This window comes from Heliangelus exortis, chromosome W (assembly GCF_036169615.1).
Source record: "Heliangelus exortis chromosome W, bHelExo1.hap1, whole genome shotgun sequence".
Classification (NCBI taxonomy): domain Eukaryota; kingdom Metazoa; phylum Chordata; class Aves; order Apodiformes; family Trochilidae; genus Heliangelus; species Heliangelus exortis.
The window spans coordinates 6578236-6600789 of NC_092453.1; the positions used below are offsets into that span (position 1 = coordinate 6578236).

A 22554-nucleotide genomic window follows, 5' to 3' on the forward strand; every position below is an offset into this window, starting at 1 on the left:
ACCCACCCCATCACCCACCCCTTCAATCCACACATCACCAGTCTGGCTACAACAGGACAATGGCAGAGCATGGCAAAGGGCTTGCTAAAGGCCAGGTGCACCCCATGCTTTTCTGTCCCCTGCCCACTCTGCTTCAGCAATCCCCTCTTTGTCCTTCACCTGCCTGGAACAGGCTCATTTCTCATTTCCATGGTTTTCCTTTTCTCCCAGTCCCAGAGTCAACAAGTATCTGTGTGTGCTGAGGGGGAGAGGCTGTGGTGTCTGCAGCAAGAGCAGCAGCAGTGTTGGCTTTCTGAACAGCAGCAGTGTCTTTGGGCAGCAGCTGCAAAGAAAGCAAAAGTACAAGACAGAAAATTACCTTTATCCTGGCCCAAACCAGGACACACCTGGCTTGGTTTTTAGCTGTACCTCTCACTAAGCAGAGGTCTGCAGAAATAAAATGATATCCTCTTAACTTCAGAATGATTGACAGTGTGGTATGGTGTGACATAAAGAGATATACCATAGATACAGGAAACACAAACTAGCAAATAGACTGGAAAACCTGTTGATGAGGTCCTTTGTTCCAACTGCTGATCACCAAGGGATGGATGCTCTCTGCTTGGCTGTGGGACCCGCTGGGAACAGGACTCCCCCAGAGATTTCTCTGCAGGGACCCAATGCTTCCACCAAGAGTATTCAGGAGTGAATTCTTTTCTCCATAAGAGAGTTTCATGGCAAAGCTGTCTTTCCCTTAGATCTTACTGCCTGTTTCTTGAAGAGCTGCTCTCTCTGGGGATATCAAAATTCCTCTTTCTGTGTGACTAATAGGAAAGTACTGTCACCCTCTGCAGGATGTGTCTGTCATGTGCTGGTCAGGCTGCAGAAGTCAGTCTGTGCAGAGGCAGCACAAGTTTTGACTGGATCCCCAAAGTGAGATGGTAAGATGAGTGTTTGCTGCTGTGAGTTGTGTCTGAAGGAAAGGGAGCAGATCAGAGGGCTCGGTGTGGAGCCACATGTGACAGCTCTAGAGCAGAGCTGCCATGAAGCCTCTTTTAGAATGAGGGTCTGAAACGTGAGTGGCATCAGAAAGCACTGTGAAGAAATACACTGTCCATGTGCTTTCCTTAGGAAAATGAACCCTCTGGCTCACAACATGGGACTGGAGCTGAGCTCTGGCACTCAAAACTGAGCCATGCCAGACACGCAGCAAAGGACATGAGCACATTGCTCGTGCCCAAGTGATTTCTGGAGAAGTCTTTCTACTTCCAAGGTCATTTGTGCACTCTTCAAAAGCAAGCTATGGTTTTTGCTTCAGAAATATGAGGGTTTTTCTGTTCCATTTCATAAACCAGGTGTGCAAAAAATGAAAAAGGGTAAAGAGGAGCACCTTTGGTAGCACCAAGAAATAAGGGTCAGAGACTGATGAAATATTAAAAACCAAAATCCAAATCAATTTATTTACAAAAATTACAAAAAAGGAGAGGGTGGGGAGGGCAGGGGAGGGAAGAAAAGGAAAGGGAAGGGAGGTGAAAGGCAATAGGAAAGGGGAGGGGAAAAGCGAAGGGGAAAGGGGAGGGGAAAGGGGAGGGGAAAGGGGAGGGTAAGGGGAGCGTAAGGGGAAGGTAAGGGGATGGTAAGGGGAGGGTAAGGGGAGAGGGGGAATGGGAGAGGGGGAATGGGAGACGGGGAATGGGAGACGGGGAATTGGAGACGGGGAATTGGAGGGGAAGGAGAAAGAGGAAAGAGGAAAGAGGGAGGGAAAAGGGGAAGGAGAAAGGGGAAGGAGAATGGGGAAGGAGAATAGGAAGCAGAGAGGGGAAGCAGAAAGGGGAAGCAGAAAAAAGAAAGGGGGAAGAGGCAAAGAGGAAAAGAGGGAAAGGGGGGAAAGGGGGGAAAGGGGGGAAAGGAGGAAAGGAGGAAAGGAGAGAGGGAGAGGACTATGCAGGAGAGGAGAGGGAGAAGGAAGGGGAAGAAAGGGGAGAGGGAGGGAGAGGGAGAGAAAAGAGAGGAAGAGGGAAAGGGGAAGGGGGAGGGAAGGGAATGGGAGAGGAAGGAAAAGGGAACGGGGAGAGGGAGAGGACTACGCATCAAAAAACCACCAGGGAAGGGCAACAGGGCTGTCATCAATCCAACAGACTAAGAACATTTATTCAGACTGACAGAAACATTTCCATCTCTTCTGATCCATCACAAGGTATGGAATAAGCTCCCAAATATGTAGTTTAAAGTTCATCAGTGTCTGGGGAGAAAAGAGACAAGACTCCTGGTGTTACTTTTACAGGAGAGAGGGGCAAAGAGGTCACTGTCAGAACATTACGGCCACGAAGCCAGAGCTGAACACTCTCTGTAATTAAAAGCAGACAGCAACAGAAGGAAATGGTCTCAGGGGCTTCCTGCTTTGAAACAGCACCAGTCACTGCAAAGCTGTGACTCTGGAGTAATCATTACAAAATAGGTGCAATTCCTCCTGGGACATCCGGCCTCACATCACAGAACATGTTTGATGCCATGGATGACAAACATTGAACTCCCCTGACGATTGCCTGAACACTACTGAGTGATCTTTCCCTAAAGAAAGGATATCTTTTGTCACTGATTAGCCTCTTCTTCCCTATTCAAATAAAAAGACTGCAACAGAGGAGCTAGAAACACAAGCAATGAGTAAGGGACAGCAAAGACCAAGAACTGACAGCATAGGGTGTGTGTTATGGGTTAGTGCTGAAGGCAATCACTGGACACGGGAAGAGAAGTGATGGCTGAAGTCTATGAAAATCTGTGTAGGGCTCCTTTTATGTTTGTGATTGAGGATTAACTCCAGTGAAAGATGACTTCACATTAACAGTTACACAGTTCATGATCCAGAGTTCAGTATTTTCTTTGGTCTCTGAGCACTCTTGGAAAATAGTACAGCCCTCAAAAACAAAACTCATCACCCCTACCACATGTAGCTGTGTATTGTTTGGATGAGGAGGAGTTTTTTTGGTGTATTACACCATGAGGTCTGGAACTACAAATGAGTTGTAACTTTAGACTAAAAAGCACAACCTTCCTTACAGATGTTCTTCAGTAGTAGCTGAGGACAGGATTTAAAAATGTTTACCTTGGCTGCATTAACAGGAGCAAATCTCTGTTCATCAATGATTCTGCTCCTACGGGTGGACTTGGGAAGCTTCCTACTCAACTCAGACTTCTGTTCAGAGCCAGACGGGTGCCAGGATGTCCTAGGTGTGCTGAATCATGAAATGGACTGACAGCCAGACCTCCACTGATGGGAAGTGTGTTCTGCCACCTTCCACAAAGCTTTCTGTTGGCATTTCCTTTTTTCCAATCAATTCTGAAACATTCAGACACATACAAAGAATTATCTCTGGCAGGAACAGTAGAGGGGATTAGGAGTGACCAAACCCAGAACAGCATTTGACCTGAGGGGTTTTGGAGAGCCTATATATTAGCAGTCAAACCACCTGCAAGGAGGAGAGAGTTACCAACACTTGGGACTGCTCAGCATGAGACCTTCAAAATAATCTGTGAATGCAGTTTGTTCTGGAATTCTGGGACAACTTTATGTACCTTGGATTTAGCCTCTCCCAATTCCTTTTCCATGCCCAAGTTGGCTTCCTCCAGGTTGCTGCAATGCCTCATAGCAACTTCCAGTGAAGATTCTGTCCCAGACAGCTTTTTAAGAGCTTCAGCAAGCTCCTGCTGCAGCTCTCTGAAACTGCCCTGATGAAATGGTTACATGAGCATGAAAAAGGTTATAAAAAGCATGAACTATGCCTTTAATTTAACTTATTGCTTATACAGTTATACCTGTCTTGAATTCAGTAGGTAGGAAAACTTTGCCTATCACCAGCAGTCAGCAGTTGAGCACCTCCAAATTATCAGCAGCCCCTCAGGAGGATTTCTGTTTTCTAATACAGAAGAAAGGCTCAATGATGTAAACACTTTAAAAATACAAAAATATGTCTCTTGAATCAATCTTTTTTTTTTCTTTCTCCCTGCTATGTTGCAACATTTTGTCAATTAACATATGTTTACCTCACCATATGCCTGACAGACACCTAAAAGATAAGAATGCTTATCAGGTCGTCTCCTGGTGCATGATGGAGACAATGAAGGTAGCAGGACACCCAAAAAGACTAAAAGATAAGGATGACTCATCTCCGGGAAGTCTGGAAATCTGTATATATCAGGGACTTATGCAAAAAAGGGACCCCTTTTCTTTTCCTGTATAAAAATCGCCCAAAAAGAACCGAAAAGCAGCCAGCAGCTCAGAGGAGCCAGCAGCTCAGAAGGACACGTGGAAGCCAGCTCCTGTGACTACAAACTCCAGCCAGCTCGGCGCAAAAAGGGGGCAAGCAGCTCTGAAGGCCTGCGGGAGCGGCAAAGAAAATGCGTGCAACCAATATGGTTGATAAACGGACTTCTGGTTTATTGCGCAGCAACTTTTGCTTATATAGTGCTTCCGTGACCACACCCCAGCCACCAACATAACTTTTTATTGGACACCCGGTGTGTTTACCTGTAGCACAGCGAATCCCTGGTGCAGGTAGCACCGGAGTATGGGCCGATCTAATTGGCCCCCCAAACATGGAGTTGGGCATAGCAAAGGGGTCGTACCTCCTATCTCTTCGAGAATATTCAGGAATATTCTCCAACATTCTCCAAACCTCTCTAACATTCCCCAACAAAGGCCCAAGCGGAAAGCGGCGAGGCGGCTTTCTTCTAGACCCCCCCTCTCTCGGCACTTCGGCTTCAGCTACGGGACAGAGAAGCGGCAGGAGCGACAAGACGCTACGCACCCGACTACAGCCAGAGGCCAGGGCCAGCGGACGGTGATAACATCTTAATTACCCTCCTTCTTTTCTCTTCTTAACGACTCTTCTCTCCTAAGTAACTAATTGTATAAATCCTAAATAAATCCTTTTAACTTGTTTAAATCATAAAGCCTGGTTATTTTTGTAAATTCACGCGTCGTCTATGAGTAGTGGCTGAATTTTCCTCGCAAACAAAATATAAATAATAACTCAGATCGTAACACTCAAGTATTATTCATCTTCAACACCACACCAGCATACCCTGAATCATGTATTTTTTTAACAAAACTCAAAGCAATCTCTTGTGATGCAAGAACCACAGTTTGACTGCAGATATTATTCTGGTGAACTAAAGGTGGGACTTTGTATTAGATGGTTCTTGGGTCTGTTACCCTATTAAACAAACAGAATTAAATGAATACATGTATCTGAAAGCTCTTCTGACAAACACTTGAGGTTTATATTGAAACATATCTCTTGTCTGTTTTCTTACCAAGTTCAAATAGAGTAACAATTGCCTCCCTGCTGACACATTTGCTTTCACAAATCTGGACAGGCCCTCCATTCATCCAGCCACCCACCCAACTACCATCTCCCAAAGGAACCTGGTATTTTGGCACAAGGAATACAAAGTGATTTACAGGGGAAAACCATTGACAGCACTGCTGGAGTTCTTCCCCCTCTTCCCTCCTAAAGAAACTGTAAAATAAAGAATAAGGTGGTTATCTGACACATGCAGGTATTCACTCAAACACTCTTGGGTTGAGAGGAAGAAAGATATGGAATTTTAAAGCACTGTGCACATCACTATTCACAGACAAACAGCACACCAGTGTCTAATTACTCAACAGGACTAGTTCCTGTTTTCCAGAAAGTAAAGATTAACAAAATGGGTATGGCAACTTTTAAACCTTTGCTCTGCCTGGGACTGGTAGAATTTGCAGAACAACAGTTTAACTGAGATTCCAGCCAGTCTTCTGACCACTTAATTAGCCTTAGCACAGACACAAAGAACAAATTTAAATATTGTTACACATCACAATCCATACCCTGCTTTGTAGAGCACTCTGTGGTCACCCGTAACTGCGCAGAGTTCCGTCTTTTCTGCCAGGCTGATCCACCACTTTTTGTGGATGTCTCCAAGTTTCTGTTGGAGCTCACTGCATTAAACCTTGGATCTCTTGGGTGTTTTCATCACAGCAATCTTTGTTTTTCTTTGAGGAGAACCCTGGGGATTCTTCAGAGGACTGCAGGATGCTCTTTTAACTGTGTTGCCAAAGCACTTCAGGAGAGGGATCTATGGGATGATCTAAAAGTCCAGCTTGAAGGTTTACCTGGAAGCTGTTTCTCACTGTACCTTTTTGAAGATGGTTCACTTTGAGCCTCCTCCCTGGGATGCCACCCCTCTTAGGTTTGGGCTTCGAGCAGAGGGTAAGTTTGCATGGCACACGGCAGTGGTCTGTAGGACATTCTGCACCAGGCATCGCTCAGCTATGATGGACATCGCCAACATTTCTCTGGCACACTAAGACACAGTCAGTGAGGTGTCAGTGCTTGGATCCAGGATGCTTCCAGGTTGTCTTCAGGCTGTCTTTCTGCTGGAAGAGAGTGTTGGTGATGGTGAGCTGCTGCTCAGCACAAAATTCCAGCAGGAGACGTCCATTGTCATTACAGTTTCCAACACCATGCTTGCCCAGGACTCCTTTCCAGGCTTCATAGTTCTTTCCTACTCTGGTGTTGAAGTCACCAAGGATTATGATCTTAGAATCTGCAGGAACCTTTTGGGTGAGGCTCATGGATTCTCTTCAGCAGTAGTATGTTGGAGAATATTCCTGAATATTCTCGAAGAGGTAGGAGGTACGACCCCTTTGCTATGCCCAACCCCATGTTTGGGAGGCCAATTAGATCGGCCCATACTCCGGTGCTACCTGCACCAGGGATTCGCTGTGCTACAGGTAAACACACCGGGTGTCCAATAAAAAGTTATGTTGGTGGCTGGGGTGTGGTCACGGAAGCACTATATAAGCAAAAGTTGCTGCGCAATAAAGCAGAAGTTCGTTTATCAACCATATTGGTTGCACGCATTTTCTTTGCCGCTCCCGCAACTGGCGCCCGAACCGTGCTACAGGCCCTGAACAATCAGAAAGTCTGAAGAGCCTTGAAAAAGTCTGAAAAGTTTCGAAATCAACAGGCAAATCCTGTGGAAGACCGATCTTCACTAGGGACGCCTGGTGGAGGACCGAACCATCGATAGCACCAATCGCAGCTCGGCAGGTAAAACCGCTGAAATCAAAAAAAACTTGGCTGGGAACGGGGCTCCAAGAAAGCACCGAAAAAGCAACGTTTCGGATGGCAATAAATTCCTCTCGACGCAGGCGTAGAGAGGTGATTCGCAACTTAAAGAAAAATGAACGAGTTTGTTTGCTGCTGGGGAAGGGCTACCGGTTCTTAGTTATAAAAAGTTGTAAAAAGCCCATAAAAGCCTCGGATTAAGGCTGCACCAAAATAATAAAGGGATAGTTAAGCGCGCAGAAAATAGAGAACGAAGTAGCCCTAGACTTTTTATATTTCTATTTTATTCTAGACCTTTTTTATTAGTTTCTTATAGAAACGTGCCATAAAAGATGTGGATTTTAGAAAAGATCCGGCGGCCGCACATATCAGTTTTTTTTTACTGACCCTGCTAACTTATTTGATGAGAAAGAATAGAAAAGCTTAGGAGATATTTTGTGGTATAAGGTAATAGAAGAGGATAAGACAGCTCGTAACTTAATGAAACCGTAGCATACAATGATTACTTGCTTGCACCGTTATCAGACAGAGAAGAAAATCGCCGCTGTAGCTTCGGCAACCTTAAAAGGGCAGCCGATACCAGATTTGCATCAATTAGGAGTTGATTACGATCCCTGTCCCCCAACGGGAGACGAAATAGTTGTACAGCTTGCTCAAAATTTCCAGTGAAGTTCCGACGCAACTCGCTGCCCCCCCCCCCCCCTCCCCCCCTCCCCCTGATGTGGCCTGTGCCGGCCATCTTGAGCCATGTGGCTCGGGATGTGCGGACGGGACGGAAGTGACCACTTGCAGAGCCGGAAGCGGACTGAATCAGAGTCCGGAAACCCTATGTCCCGTGTCATCCGGCGAGGGTGGCTCCAGGGCTGGTCCCGACCTCCATTGGGCCCCGCCCTCGGCCCCACCCCTACGCCGTACATCATCCGACGGGGACGTTCCCGGCCCGCAGCACCCCTCCTCCTCCCTCCCCTCTCCCTCCTCCGAGACAGCCCCCCCTCCCCCCCCCCTCCCTCCTTCCTCCTCCCTCCTCCCCCCCCCCCCCCTCCCTCCCCCGCCGCAAGCAGCCGCTTTTCAGAAATAAAAGCCTGCTGCACGGCACTACCGCACCTTAACGATTAATTGATCACAAATGCATGAGCAAGCCCTTAATAATAAAGATTATGATTTTTCCTCAGTTTTAGATACCCTGCCACAAGTTTTCCCGATCATATATACAAAAGCTAATCACGGAAATGTGGAGTTGCAGTATCACTCTTTAAATTAGAAATTGCTAACACAATTAAGAACTACCATAAATGAATGCGAGTTGCATGGTGAACTAGTTAAGTAAATGATAAGTTATATCTGGGGCTCAGGACTGTTGCTCCTAGAGGATATAAAAGGAATTATGAGAATGATCATGACTCAATCACCTTTACTGCTATGGCGAGCCCACTGGCAAACATTATGTCACAGATTTGTAAACATTTCTAGAGAACAAAATGACCCCCTGTATGGGATAATAATAAATCAATTTATGGGTTGTGGACTATATGCTAATTTTGAGGCAAAAGCAAGGTTAGGCCTACATATAATAAGAGAGTTTATGAGATTTGTGAGAGAAGCTATAAGTAAAGTTAGAACTACATCAGTCGTCCCATCTCATATGTCAATTAAGCAAGGCACAGATGAGCCATTCTCACAGTTTGTAGATAAACTCACTGATGCCATCAACCAGACTTGTGTACCAGATCAAATGAAAACTACATTGCTCCGTCAGTGTATCCTAGACAATAGCAATACTCCCACGAAAAATATAATTTCCTCCATGCCATCAGAAGCATCAATTGAGGAGATGCTGGAACAGTTATCTAGAGTACCAGTAGGGACTCAGGCAATGCTAATTGAGGCAATAAAAGATGTAGGGAAAGGTATGGTGCAAGCCCAGCAGCAAGCTCTTGTAGCCCAACAACAAGCCTTTTTAGCCCAACAGCAAGCACACCAGCAAGCTCTTGCAATCCAGCACCAAGCCTTAGCAGCCTTAGCCCCGTTACGTCCTGCCGACGCCAGACAGCCGCAACGATCAACCGACAAATGTTTTCGCTGGGGACACACTGGACATCTTCGAAGGCATTGTCACAAAGCCACAGTCTGGTGTCAATACTGTAATACGAACACTTATGCTACCGAAGTCTGCAGATACCAGGGAAATGGATCGAGGAGCGTGAGGAGCCACGGCACAAAGACCCCAACTGCGGCTCTAGTGTGGACCCTTTCAAACAACAGCAACCAGCCACTTCCACTCCCCTCCAGCAACCAGGCACTTCCACTCCCTTCCAACAATCAGCTACCCCCACCTACCTCCAGCAATCATCCACCCGCACTTCCTTTCAGCAACCAGCCATCCCTACCTCCCTTCGACAACCAGCCAATTTCCACTTCCCTTCAACAATTCCAGCCACCCACCTCCCTTCAACCAGCAACCAGTGGAAGCCTTGGTCTGGACCTGGCAACCGCAGTAGATGTGACTCGCAGTGACATCAAGCCCCAAAAGATCCCTACGGGTATCACCAATCCAGTGAAATGTCAAGAAAAACCATGCGGACCCCTTTTATTAGGACAGTCGTCTGCCGGACTTAAGAGTTTGTTTGTCTTGCCAGGAGCAATAGACACTGACTATACTAGAAAAATTTGTATCGTAGCTATGATTTGGACACCACCTATGGTAATTCTAAAAGGAACTCGAATTGCCCAGCTAGTCCTGACACGACAATTAACTGATGCAGCAGCCGTCTCTTCGATTCATCACCATCATGCCCACAAACGTACAGGCCCTTGTTGGTCGAGACATACTAAGCCAGATTGGAGCACGCCTGATCACGAGAGATCGTTTTTATTGGCAGTCACTCCTTGGGCTTTCCCGATCCCATTGACATGGTTATCATCACAGCCAATATGGATCGAGCAGTGGCCGCTGAAGCGAGAAAGCCTCAGACAAGCACACATCTTAGTACAAGAACAGCTAGAGCAAGGGCACATACAACCATCAACTAGCCCCTGGAATACTCCAATCTTTGTAATTAAAAAGAAGTCTGACAGGTACCGTTTACTACATGATTTACGTGCAGTTAATTCCCAGATGGAAGCAATGGGAGCTTTTCAGCCCGGAATGCCTAACCCCGCGATGCTTCCAGAGCATTGGCATCTACTTATAGTAGACCTAAAAGACTGCTTCTTCATCATACACATACACCCACAAGACACAAAGCAATTTGCATTTACACTCCCAGCCCTTAACAGAGAAGCCCCTGCTTCACAATTTGAGTGCGCAGTGCTCCCACAGGGCATGAAAAACAGCCCAACTTTGTGTCAACTGTTTGTAGATGCAGCACTACTGCCGGTACGGCAAGCATGGCCAGACGCCTTGATTTATCACTACATGGATGACATCCTGATAGCACAACAAGACCCATTTACCGAGCAGCAAGAACACTTCTTAACACAACAACTGAGTCACCAGGGACTTCAAATAGCACCTGAAAAGATACAGCGTACACCACCATGGAAGTACCTAGGATGGCATATTACTGAGTCACAAGTTAGACCTCAGAAAGCTGCTCTCCATTTGACTCTTAATACCTTACATGATGTACGATTCCTAGGTGATGTTCAATGGTTACGCCCTGTGATCGGTATAACAAACGATCACCTAGAACCGTTACGACCATTTCTTAAAGGCACCGATCCTGCCTCCCCTGTTACTCTTTTGGCAGCTCAGCAACAGGCCATAACTGAAATTGGCCTGACAATACCTCAGTGCTCCGTGGATCGCCATGATGTAGACTTACCCATAGACTTAACCATCCTTACGGGTAAACAACATTTACTCGGAGCTCTCACGCAGTCCAAAAAGAAAAAGGGGGAGACTAGGTCTGCTGATACCCGTGTCTTAGAATGGATCTTCGGACCACTACAGCCAAAAACTACAATCCAAACAAAGATTGAGGTATTGGCCCTTCTAATTTGTAAAGGCCGAACCCGTATTATACAAATTACTGGAGAGGAACCTAGCACAATTTATCTTCCAATGAAGCAAGGAGAGTTGGACTGGTATTTGCAGCACTCTCCAGACCTACAGTCAAGTCTCCTAGAAGCACCGCAAGCCATTGATCTCTCTCCGTTGCGATCTACTGTGTTAAAGTGGATGTCCCTGCATGAATGGATTCCTGTTCCAAAACGATCTGAGGAACCCCTTCAAAATGCACTAACGGTTTTTACCAATGCAGGAAAACGTTCACAACCAGCCGCAGTGACTTGGCAAGATAAGGAGCAATGGTGCCATGAACTCCTGTCCTCACAAGAGGACGATACCCTACAGACTCTAGAGTTGGCAGCCATTGTTTACGCCTTTTCACGTTGGTTGAATGTGCGCCTTAATGTTGTCTCAGACTCCCTATATGCTGTGGGAGTTGTACAGCGAATTGAGGACGCATATCTCAAAGACGTCGCAAACTGGCAATTAAATGACTTATTTCGTCAGCTGCGGACTGCCATACAACAGAGAGATCAACCTTATGCTATCATTCATATTCGGAGTCACCAATGGTCTGACGGCCTAGGAGAAGGCAATGCCCGAACAGACAGATTGGTTTCGCTATCTGTACCCATGGACGAATTTACTAAGGCAAGGAATGCGCATGCTACCTTTCACCAGAACGCCAGAGGACTCCATCGTCACTTCCAGATTTCCATGGATGAGGCCAGAGGCATTGTAAAAGCCTGCCCACAGTGTAACCAAAAGGGACTTGGTCTCGGCCTCAGAGTTAATCCCCGAGATCTTGGTCCAAATGAAAGATGGCAAGTGGATGTCACTCATGTACCAGAATTTGGAAGGCTTAAACATGTTCATGTTACTGTTGATACTTATAGTCATTTTTATTTGGGCTACAGCTCAGTCTGGTGAGAAAGAGTTGCAAGTGATGCGACATCTCATCCTTTGTTTCGCTGTCATGGGTGTGTCAGAGCAGATAAAGACTGATAGTAAACCGGCATATACTAGCGACAAGTTAGCTTGATTTTCTCAAAAGTGGGGAATCAGGCACATTACAGGCATTCCCCACTCGCCAACAGGTCAAGTTATAGTAGAGAGGGCAAATCAAACATTAAAAGACTACCTGACGAAATTCACAGATTTACAAGACCCACAGGAGCGATTATTCAAAGACTCTATTTGTCTTGAATTATCTGTGTATATTCAGGGACCAAAAGATAGCCCAACAAGCGGACTCTTCAGAAGCCCCTACAGTGACCTACAGAGACCCCACCACGGGTATATGGCAAAGACCAGCAGAGGTTATATATTCAGGCAAAAGTCACGTGTGTTTCCACCCTTACAGGTACCTTGTAGGTTCCCAGCAAGCGGACTCAGCCAGCACCTGCTCCGCCAAATTTGAAAGCATAAGTTCAAGAGCAGAGACAGCTGTATTAAGTGCTCAACATGTTCAAAGATAGAAACTGCCGTGTTGACTTCATCATAGGTTTCATTGTCATTTTAAACTTTGTTTTGCCTTCATGAACTTCGACCCTTGACAGAATGTCTGGGTTACCCTTGTGCGTCAGCTTAACACCACTTCCTTTTGTGCCAGTCTATGACACCAACCAACCAACCAACCAACCCACCAAAAAAAAAAAAAAAAAAAAAAAAAAAAAAAAAAAAAAAACCCACCCCAAGAAAAACCCCACCCCAATCGCCCTTTGTTACATATTTGGTTGGTGTACCAGCCTCTGAAGAGACGTGGCCAATGTTTCAAGCACTAATGAACCACACACAAGTGCAATTTCACATCGAGAGTCTATGTTCCACCAAGGCCAGTCTAGTTGCGTGCTTAAGTGACTACGACACTTGGGTTAGTGGTCTGCCCGCTGGGCCCAATCCCCAAGAATTGTGCCTTATAGACTCTCTAAATGCCACTTATTGTGTCTGGATGAGTAGCTTGTCCACTGATTGCACAGAAGTCATGAGGAGACAATGCGCTACTACCAATGTTTTCCCAATGGGCAATTTCAGCCAGTGGTGCAACTACACCCTCTGTGGTGCTACTAACCCATCGCCTGGGACACAGCTTCCTAGGAAATTACCATCAGGGTACTTTTTAATTTGCGGAGATTGGGCATGGTTAGGTATACCATCCCGTCCCGTTGGAGGGCCTTGCACCGTTGGTCAACTGAGCTTAGCTATGCCTCACGCACACCCGAACAGTACCCATTGTGTGCGGTGGAAGCAAGGCCTGGCCCAAATACTAGCGCAGGGATGTGATGATGATGTTAACCTTTGGTCCAAATGACAGGTGATTGTTATTTCTATTTTTTGCCGGGAGCAGCTGCCGCTCGTGCACATCGGAACCGGAAGAAGTTGAGTTGTTGGGTGGTAAAGTATGCTAGTGATACCAGCAAGGTATTATCTGAATTAGCTGATGATTTATCTTCTGTACAACATGCAGTATTAGAAAATAGAGCTGCTATTGATTTTTGTTTTTAGCTCATGGCCATGGTTATGAAGATTTTGATGGTATGTGTGGTATGAACTTGAGTGATCACTCTAAATTGATACATAAGTAGATACAACAGTTAGTAGAACATACTCAAAATATCAAGCAAGATGTAGTATTTTTTGGTATAGTTGAATTAGTCAATTGGTTTGGCCTCACCAGATGGCCTCAAGGTTTATGTAAGATTGGTTTACTCGTACTTTGTATTATATTGATAACTGTAATGTGTTTTAGTTGTATGTAAGTAATACTTAAGAAGTTATTTGCCAAAGCTGTTAATATTATGAAAAAGATAAAGGTTTTGTTGAAGAATGGTTTGAGGTACAAGGACATGGACCTCTATTAAGTACTAAAAGGTTGTGAATAGTTACATAAAAAGTATATTAAGAAGTTACAAGATCAATCAAAAAGAAAAAGAGAAAAAGAAAAAGAGAAAAGAAAAAGGACATAGTACATAGTAAGATTAATACATACTGCTTTTCTAAAAAAAAAAAAAAAACAAAAAAAACAAAAAAAAAAAAACAAAAACAAAAAACAAACAAAAACAAAAAAAACAAACAAAAACAAAAAAAACCAAACAAAAACAAAAAAAAAAACAAAAAACAAAAAACCCAAAAAACTTCGCCCGTTGTGAGTGTGGTGATTGAATGTTGCAATCTTAAATTTAACACAATTCGGCAACTATGAAGGTCCTAGGACTCCGTTATGCTATGAGCCGGTGGGACCTGGAGACGCTTATAGGGGCCCCCCGACTACATTTCGTCGGATAAGTCTCTCCTATCCTTCTTTTGGCTCTCTGCATTAGTGGACGCCAGACCTTCCTAATATTGAACAGAGCTCTGTTAAAGAGTGTGTGAGTATGAATGATTGTATGAAACAGAGACATGTCATTAATGCGAAGTCGATTCTTACTTGATGAAGACAACGAAATCTGTTTGATAACTTGTTAACCAATTTGTTTGATTCATTAATTGAGTGGTTTGAATAGTTTTTAGATTATTTCAAAAGGGCATTATAACATTGAATGTATCAATCTATTTGATTCATTAATTAAGTGGTTTGAGTAGTTTCTAGATTGTTTTAAAAAGGCACTATATTACTGAATGTATTCTTAAGTTTTGCACGTTTTTGTTATTTGCACTGTATTTGTTTGAAAATTAGCACTGCAAAATTTTAAACCAAACATGGGCTTGTGCAAAAAGAAAAGGGGGGAAATGTTGTGGAATGTTAGGAAGGCTCGGAGAATGTTGGAGAATATTCCTGAATATTCTCGAAGAGGTAGGAGGTACGACCCCTTTGCTATGCCCAACCCCATGTTTGGGAGGCCAATTAGATCGGCCCATACTCCGGTGCTACCTGCACCAGGGATTCGCTGTGCTACAGGTAAACACACCGGGTGTCCAATAAAAAGTTATGTTGGTGGCTGGGGTGTGGTCACGGAAGCACTATATAAGCAAAAGTTGCTGCGCAATAAAGCAGAAGTTCGTTTATCAACCATATTGGTTGCACGCATTTTCTTTGCCGCTCCCGCAGTAGTAGAGAACAGGATTTCAAAATGCTTATCCATGCCTCATAGGCTGCAACCCTGTTTCTTGACAGCATGGCCTTCATTGCTGAACTTCTGAAGCTTTCTACTGGACTTAGATTCCTGTTCAGTGCCAAAATGTTTGCCAGGATGTCCCAGGTGAGCTGAATGCTGAACTGGACTTGCAGCCAGACCTCCACTATAAAAGCTGCCTGTGACTGAAGTTCTTCTTCTGATGCCCTTCTCATGGAGTGCAGTATTGGCTTTTGGTAGTTCATCATCAGCTCTGAAACATTCAGACACATCCCAAGAATTATCTCTGGCAGGAACATTTTGGCACAGTTACCAGCCAGGGCTCTGACAATTTGTTGACTTCTGAAAGTAGAGAGGATTAGGAGTGACCAAATCCAGCACAGCATTTGACCTGAGGGGTTTTGGGGAGCCTGTATCTTAGCAGTCAAACCACCTGCAAGGAGCAGCAAGAGTTACCAAAACTTGGGACTGCTCAGCATGAGAGGTTCAAAGCAATCTGTGAAAGCTGTGTGATTACACAGTGCGGGAGAGGCAAAGAAAATGCGTGCAACCAATATGGTTGATAAATGAACTTCTGGTTTATTGCGCAGCAACTTTCGCTTATATAGTGCTTCTGTGATCACACCCCTGCCACCAACATAACTTTTTATTGGACACCCGGTGTGTTTACCTGTAGCACAGCGAATCCCTGGTGCAGGTAGCACCGGAGTATGGGCCAATCTAATTGGCCTCCCAAACATGGGGTTCGGCATAGTAAAGGGGTCGCACCTCCTATCTCTTCGAGAATATTCAGGAATATTCTCCAATATTCTCCAAACCTCTCTAGCATTCCACAACATATCCCCCCTTTTCTTTTTGCACAAGCCCATGTTTGGTTTAAAATTTTTGCAGTGCTAATTTTCAAACAAATATAGTGCAAATAACAAAAACGTGCAAAACTTAAGGATACATTCAGTAATACAATGCCCTTTTAAAAAAATCTAGAAACTGCTCAAACCACTCAATTAATAAATCAAACAGGTTGATACATTCAATGTTGTAATGCCCTTTTGAAATAATCTAAAAACTATTCAAACCACTCAATTAATGGATCAAACAAATTGGTTAACAAGTTATCAAACAGATTTCGTTGTCTTAATCAAGTAAGAATCGACTTCGCATTAATGACATGTCTCTGTTTCATACAATCATTCATACTCACACACTCTTTAACAGAGCTCTGTTCAATATTAGGAAGGTCTGGCGTCCACTAGTGCAGAGAGCCAAAAGAGGGATAGGAGAGGCTTATCCGATGAAATCTTGTCAGGGGGCCCCTATAAGCGTCTCCAGGTCCCACCGTCTCATAGCATAATGGAGTCCTAGGACCTTCATAGTTGCCGAATTGTGTTAAATTTAGGATTGCAACATTCAGTTACTACATTCATAGCAAACGAAGTCTTTTTTTTTTTTTTTTTTTTTTTTATTACTTTTTTAAAAAGCAGTATGTATTAATTTTACTATGTGCTATGTCCTTTTTCTTCTCTCTTTTTCTTTTCCTCTTTTTCTTTTTCTGTTTTCCTTTTCTCTTCTTCTTTTCACTTCTTCTCTTTCTCTCTCTTTTTTTTTTTTTTTTTTTTTTTTTTGTTAATCTTGTAATTTCTTAATATACTTGTTATGTAAATATTCACAACCTTTTGGTACTTAATAGAGGTCCATGTCCTTGTACCGCAAACCATTCTTCAACAAAACCTTTATCTTTTTCATAATATTAACAGCTTTGGCAAATAACTTCTTAAGTATCGCTAACATACAACTAAAACACATCAAAGTTATCAATATAATACAAAGTACGAACAAACCAGTCTTACATAAACCTTGAGGCCATCCGGTGAGGCCAAACCATTTGACTAATTCATCTATGCCAAAAAATACTACATCTTGCTTGATATTTTGAGTATGTTCTACTAACGGTTGTGTCTACTTATGTATCGATTTAGAGTGATCACTCAAGTTCATACAACACATACCATCAAAATCTTCACAACCATGGCCATGAGCTAAAAACAAAAAATCAATAGCAGCTGTATTTTCTAATACTGCATGTTGTACAGAAGATAAATCATCAGCTAATTCAGATAATACCTTGCTGGTATCACTAGCATACTTTACCACCCAACAACTCAACTTCTCCAGGTTCCGATGTGCACGAGCGGCAGCTGCTCCCGGCAAAGAGATAGAAGTAACAATCACCTGCCATTTGGACCAAAGGTTAGCATCATCATCACATCCCTGCGCTAGTATTTGGGCCAGGCCTCGCTTCCACCGCACACGATGGGTACTGTTCAGGTATGCGTGAGGCATAGCTAAACTCAGTTGACCAATGGTGCAAGGCCCTCCAACGGGATGGGACGGTATACCTAACCATGCCCGATCTCCGCAAATTAAAAAGTACCCTGATGGTAATTTCCTAGGAAGCTGTGTCCCAGGCAATGGGTTAGTAGCACCACGGAGGGTGTAGTTGCACCACTGGCTGAAATTGCCCATTGGGAAAACATTGGTAGTAACGCATTGTCTCCCCATGACTTCTGTGCAATCAGTAGACAAGCTACTCATCCAGAGACAATAAGTGGCATTTAGAGAGTCTACAAGGCTTAATTCTTGGGGATCGGGCCCAACAGGCAGACGACTAACCCAAGTGTCGTAGTCACTTAAGCACTAAACTAGACTGGCCTTGGTGGAACATAGACTCTCGGTGTGAAATTGCACTTGTGTGTGGTTCATTACTGCTTGAAACATTGGCCACGTCTCTTCAGAGGCTGGTACACCAACTAAACACGTAATAAAAGGCGATTGGGTGGGGTTTTTTTGTTGGTTTTTTTTTTGTTTTGTTTTGTTTTTTTTTCTTTAGGTGTCGCTAGACTGGCACAAAAGGAAGTGGTGTTAAGCTGACGCGCAAGGGTAACCCAGACATTCTGTCAAGGGTCGAAGTTCAGGAAGGCAAAACAATCAAAGTTTAAAATGACAATGAAACCTATGATGAAGTTAATACGGCAGTTTCTATCTTTGAACATGTTGAGCACTTAATACGGCTGTCTCTGCTCTTGAGCTTATGCTTTCAAATTCGGTGGAGCAGGTGCTGGCTGAGTCCGCTTGCTGGGAACCTACAAGGTACCTGTAGGGGTGGAAACACAAGTGACTTTTGCCTAAATATTTAACCTCTGCTGGTCTTTGCCATGTACCCGTGGTGGGGTCTCTGTAGGTCACATACAGTGGGGCTTCTGAAGGGTCAGCTTGTTGGGCTATTGTCCCATGAATATATACTGGCGCTAACTTTTGGTCCCCGAATATAAACAGATAATTCAAGACAAATAGAGTCTTTGAATAATTGCTCCTGTGGGTCTTGTAAATCTGTGAATTTCGTCAGGTAGTCTTTTAATGTTTGATTTGCCCTCTCTACTATAGCTTGACCTATTGGCGAGTGGGGAATGCCTGTAATGTGCCTGATTCCCCACTGTTGAAAAAATCGAGCTAACTTGCCCCTAGTATATGCTGGTTCATTATCAGTCTTTATCTGCTCCGGCACACCCATGACGGCGAAACAAAGGATGAGATGTCTCATCACTTGCAACACTTTCTCACCAGACTGAGCTGTAGCCCAGATAAAATGACTATAAGTATCAATAGTAACATGAACATGTTTAAGCCTTCCAAATTCTGGTACATGAGTGACATCCATTTGCCATCTTTCATTTGGACCAAGACCTCGGGGATTAACTCTGAGGCCGAGACCAAGTCCCTTTTGGTTACACTGTGGGCAGGCTTTTACAATGCCTCTGGCCTCATCCATGGAAATCTGGAAGTGACGATGGAGTCCTCTGGCATTCTGGTGGAAGGTAGCATGCGCATTCCTCGCCTTAGTAAATTCGTCCATGGGTACAGATAGCGAAACCAATCTGTCTGTTCGGGCATTGCCTTCTCCTAGGCCGTCAGACCATTGGTGACTCCGAATATGAATGATAACATAAGGTTGATCTCTCTGTTGGATGACAGTCTGCAGCTGACGAAATAAGTCATTTCATTGCCAGTTTGCGACGTCTTTGAGATATGCGTCCTCAATTCGCTGTACAACTCCCACAGCATATAGGGAATCTGAGACAACATTAAGACGTACATTCAGCCAATGTGAAAAGGCGTGAACAATGGCTGCCAACTCTAGAGTCTGTAGGGTATCGTCCTCTTGTGAGGACAGTTCATGGCACCATTGTTCTTTGTCTTGCCAAGTCACTGCGGCTCGTTGTGAACGTTTTCCTGCATCGGTAAAAACCGTTAGTGCATTTTGAAGGGGTATCTCAGATCGTTTTGGAACAGGAATCCATTCATGCAGGGACATCCACTAACACAGTAGATCGCAACGGGGAGAGATCAATGGCTTGCGGTGCTTCTAGGAGACTTGACTGTAGGTCTGGAGAGTGCTGCAAATACCAGTCCAACTCTCCTTGCTTCATTGGAAGATAAATTGTGCTAGGTTCATCTCCAGTAATTTGTATAATACGGGTTCGGCCTTTACAAATTAGAAGGGCCAATACCTCAATCTTTGTTTGGATTGTAGTTTTTGGCTGTAGTGGTCCGAAGATCCATTCTAAGACACGGATATCAGCAGACCTAGTCTCCCCCTTTTTCTTTTTGGACTGCGTGAGAGCTCCGAGTAAATGTTGTTTACCCGAAAGGATGGTTAAGTCTATGGGTAAGTTTACATCACAGCGATCCATGGAGCGCTGAGATATTGTCAGGCCAATTTCAGTTATGGCCTGTTGTTGAGCTGCCGAAAGAGTAACAGGGGAGGCAGGATCGGTGCCTTAAAGAAATGGTCGTAACTGTTCTAGATGATCGTTTGTTATACCGATCACAGGGCGTAACCATTGAACATCACCTAGGAATCGTTGTACATCATGTAAGGTATTAAGAGTCAAATAGAGAGCAGCTTTTTGAGGTCTAACTTGTGACTCAGTAATATGCCATTCTAGGTACTTCCATGGTGGCGTACGTTGTATCTTTTCAGGTGCTATTTGGAGTCCCTGGTGACTTAGCTGTTGTGTTAAAAAGTGCTCCTGCTGCTCAGTAAACGGGTCTTGCTGTGCTATTAGGATGTCATCCATGTAATGATAAATTAAGGCATCTGGCCATGCTTGCCGTACTGGCAATAATGCTGCATCTACAAACAGTTGACACAAAGTTGGGCTGTTTTCCATGCCCTGTGGGAGCACTACCCACTCAAATCGTGAGGCAGGGGCTTCTCTGTTGAGGGCTGGGAGTGTCAATGCAAATTGCTTTGTGTCTTGTGGGTGTATGTGTATGATGAAGAAGCAGTCTTTTAGGTCTACTATAAGTAGATGCCAACGCTCTGGAAGCATCGCGGGGTTAGGCATTCCGGGCTGAAAAGCTTCCATCTGGGAACTAAATGCACGTAAATCATGTAGTAAACGGTGCCTGCCAGACTTCTTTTTAATTACGAAGATTGGAGTATTCCAAGGGCTAGTTGATGGTTGTATATGCCCTTGCTCTAGCTGTTCTTGTACTAAGATGTGTGCTTGTCTGAAGCTTTCTCGCTTCAGCGGCCAGTGCTCGATCCATATTGGCTGTGATGATAACCATGTCAATGGGATCAGGAAAGCCCAAGGAGTGACCGCTAATAAAAATGATCTCTTGTGATCAGGCGTGCCTCGTTCTGACTTAGTACGTCTCGGCCAACAAGGGCCTGTACGTTTGTAGGCAATGGCATGATGGTGATGAATTAAGCGCATGTACGGTTATCAAGGGTAAGACGAATCTTTTGTGTGCTTCGTTTTACCTGGGCTGCGCCTTCTACCCCTTCTACTCCAGACATCATTGGGGCAGCTGGCCAGTGAGGAGGCCACAGCTTTTCATCCACGATAGTGATGTCTGCTCCTGTATCCAGTAGCGCTGTAAGGCGACACTGGTCCCGTTGATGTTCTAATAAAATCAGTGCTTTGGGGCGCTGATCCATCGGGAGGCATAGTAAAGCCATTTCTCCTGTAGAGCCAAACGTTGCTGTTCCATGGGCAACTGTCGAAGAGGCGGCTGCTACATCAGTTAGTTGCTGTGTCGGAACTAACTGGGCAATTCGAGTTCCTTTTGGGATTACCATAGGTGGTGTCCAAGTCATAGCCACAATACAAATTTCTCCAGTATAGTCAGTGCCTATTACTCCTGGCAAGACAAAGAAACCCTTAAGTCCAGCAGACGACTGTCCTAATAAAAGGGCTCCACATGGTTTTTCTTGATATTTCACTGGATCGGTGATACCCGTAGGGATCTTTTGGGGCTTGATGTCACTGCGAGTCACATCTACTGCGGTTGCCAGGTCCAGCCCGAGGCTTCCACTGGTTGCTGGTTGGAGGGAGGTGGGTGGCTGGAGTTGGTGTTGAAGGGAAGTGGAAATTGGCTGGTTGTCGAAGGGAGGTAGAGATGGCTGGTTGCTGAAAGGAAGTGCGGGTGGATGATTGCTGGAGGTAGGTGGGGGTAGCTGATTGTTGGAAGGGAGTGGAAGTGGCTGGTTGCTGGAGGGGAGTGGAAGCGGCTGGTTGCTGTTGTTCGAAAGGGGCCACACTAGAGCCGCAGTTGGGGTCTTTGTGCCGTGGCTCCTCACGCTCCTCGATCCGTTTCCCTGGTATCTGCAGACTTCGGTAGCATGAGTGTTCTTATTACAGTGTTGACACCAGACTCTGGCTTTGTGACAATGCCTTCGAAGATGTCCAGTGTGTCCCCAGCGAAAACATTTGTCGGTTGATCATTGCGGCTGTCTGGCGTCGGCAGGACGTAACGGGGCTAAGGCTGCTAAGGCTTGGTGCTGGATTGTGAGAGCTTGCTGGTGGGCTTGCTGTTGGGCTAAAAAGGCTTGTTGTTGGGCTGCAAGAGCTTGCTGCTGGGCTTGCACCATACCTTTCCCTACATCTTGTATTGCCTCAATTAACATTGCCTGAGTCCCTACTGGTACTCTAGATAACCGTTCCAGCATCTCCTCAATTGATGCTTCTGATGGCATGGAGGAAATTATATTTTTCGTGGGAATATTGCTATTCTCTAGGATACACTGACGGAGCAATGTAGTTTTCATTTGATCTGGTACACAAGCCTGGTTGATGGCATCAGTGAGTTTATCTAAAAACTGTGAGAACGGCTCATCTCTGCCTTGCTTAATTGACATATAAGATGGGACAACGGGTGTAGTTCTAACTTTACTTATAGCTTCTCTCACAAATCTCATAAACTCTCTTATTATATGTGGGTCTAATCTTGCTTGTGCCTCGAAATTGGCATTTTGTCCACAACCCATAAATTGATTTATTGTTATCCCATACAGGGGGTCATTTTGTTCTCTAGG

At 44.7% G+C, this 22554-nt stretch overlaps 1 long non-coding RNA gene across 3 annotated transcripts in view; it reads right to left on the bottom strand.

Moving 5' to 3' along the window:
* Positions 1-3257: 3257 nt before the first annotated feature.
* LOC139789286 (uncharacterized) overlaps positions 3258-22554 on the bottom strand; it is a 30655-nt gene continuing 11358 nt past the window's right edge. For 2 of the 3 annotated variants that reach the window (XR_011723124.1, XR_011723125.1), the window contains exon 6: positions 15412-15426. This is a non-coding gene — a long non-coding RNA (uncharacterized lncRNA). Of the gene's footprint in view, positions 3317-15411; positions 15427-22554 lie in introns of those variants that run through there. The other variant, XR_011723122.1, reaches the window with a different exon arrangement.